At 35.9% G+C, this 2,174-nt stretch overlaps 1 long non-coding RNA gene across 1 annotated transcript; it reads left to right on the top strand.

Annotated features, from left to right (window-relative positions):
* The first annotated feature begins 632 nt into the window (after positions 1–632).
* On the top strand, positions 633–1,066 carry LOC108364134 (uncharacterized). The gene is made up of 2 exons (XR_001847704.1): positions 633–673; positions 744–1,066. It is a non-coding gene; the product is annotated as an uncharacterized LOC108364134 (long non-coding RNA).
* The last annotated feature ends 1,108 nt before the right edge of the window (positions 1,067–2,174 follow it).

The following is a 2,174-nucleotide window of genomic DNA, read 5'->3' on the forward strand; positions in this document are numbered from 1 at the left end:
TCAGAATCGCACATGTGTGTTGATGCCTTATATGGACCTTACATGGTCACATTGTTTGATCAAACTGTCTTCTGTGTAATTAGATGGTTTAACTTACACGCTTCAACAAACCCATCAAATTTCAGTTTTTCGTTTTGGATGAAGTTGAAGAGAAGCTAAAGAAAGCTTTGTATTCATTTGTTAATACTAATACTAGGTCATATACTTTTTCCTTGTTCAATTATGTGTTTTTATTTAAATTATTGTGCACAGATATGTCTGTGTAATTAGATGGTTTGACTTACACACGTCAAAAAACCCATAAAATTTCAGTTTTTGTTGAAGTTGTATCACCACAAAAAAGGTTTTGGAGATTTTTGAAATAATTTATTAGTTCTAAAATGAAGTCGAATTATTTTCTTTTCTTGCTCATTGCTTCTTTTTATTTAAATTACCAGGCCCTTGTTCTTTCACTTTGTTTATCATTTTCAAACAGCACTTTACACGGTCCACAGCACATGTCAAACGACTATCAAATGCAATGTAAACCGTATAAACTTATAATTGTGTAAACTTTATAAATGAGCTGCCAAAATTTGTATGGAAACTCGTTTACACATTTCTAATAAATTTATCCAGCGATTTCACTGAATAAACCTGATAAACTGAAGCCAATGCAACTCTGTCGCAAAAGGTATGAAATTGCGATTCACTTATCAAAAGTATTTATAGAACTATTATTAAAAAAATTTACTTGATTATAGGACTAAACATTCAACAACGACAATGCTTCACTATTGCAACATTTTGTGACCCACGTTTCAAAACTCGTTTTTTTTCTGATGCCAATAAAGCTAAAAACTGGGTTGTTGATGAACTTATTCGAAATTATAAATCAGTTACCATGGAGAAACCAGTTGAATCATATGAAAAATGCCGAACTATAGTGAACGCTTCCATCGGAGATCGAGCTCACGAAGATATTTGCCAATGATTTGAGGAAATCGCCAACGGCTCTGATGCTGATTCTAGTGTTTCTAGTGATATGGATAGCCAAACGATTGGTAGACAAGGCAGCGAACGTACATGAACGTACATGAAACTAGAAATAGAGAAATATTTGCAGCTACCTCTTATATCCAGACAAGAAGATCCCTTAACTTGGTGAAAGTATAGCCGCAAAGAATTTCAAAATTTTTTTACACAGGCAATGAAGTATCTCTGCGCGCCACCTTCCTCGGCGAACTCGGAAAGAGTATTTAGTGCATCGGGTAACATTTATGTTGAAAATAGAAATAGGTTGTTGGCCGATAATGCGGAAACTTTGATTACTAATTAGATACTATTAAATTGGATTACAAAAATACAAAATCTGAGTTAAATTTCTAAATTAAATCTTCTATAATCGATATCTGGAATCCGGCCGGATATTAGCCAGTATCCGGCCGGATAACCGGATAACCAAAAAACGGCCGGATAATCCGGATTCCGGATATCTACCGGATACCCGGCACATCCCTAGTTGCTGTACAATCCACAACGGAAGAAAGGTTTGTCCCCAAAACTACCGGGCAACTGGGAAGGTCCGTATAAGGTTGTCAAACGTCTGAATGATAAACGGCTAATATATAAAAATCTCGTGTCACGGTGTTTGTGGTCGATTTCCTACGAATCGGCTTGACCGGTTTGTATGAAATTTTTTGTATATATTTGGTAGGTATGAGAATAGGTCGTACACTATATTTAATACCGCTAAGTGAAGAGGGCGTGGCACCTCCCATAAAAACCGAATTTTTCATATTGCATATCTCTGTAAGTGTTCATGGTAGAGTACTGGAACTTGGTATGGAGATGTATAAAACCAATCACATACTCTTGGAGGAAAATGAAGCTATTGGAAAAGGGGGCGTGGCACCTCCAATACTGCATATCTCCGAAAGTGTTCATGGTACAGTACTGAAACTTGGTATGGAGATAAACGAAACCAATCGCATACTATTTAGAAAAACTGGAGCTATAAGAAAAGGGGGCGTGGCACCTCCCATACAAACCAAATTTATCATACTGCATATGTCTGGAAGTGTTCATAGTAGAGTACTAAAACTTGGTATGGAGATGCCATACACCTAGATCTAAAGTGCGATAAATTAAAAAAAAAAATGTTGAACGATTTTTTTGCATAAATCAATTCATAG

This window comes from Rhagoletis zephyria, unplaced genomic scaffold (assembly GCF_001687245.7).
Source record: "Rhagoletis zephyria isolate East Lansing unplaced genomic scaffold, Rhagoletis_zephyria_1.1 Rzeph_scaffold_01470, whole genome shotgun sequence".
In the NCBI taxonomy this organism is placed as follows: Eukaryota; Metazoa; Arthropoda; class Insecta; order Diptera; family Tephritidae; genus Rhagoletis; species Rhagoletis zephyria.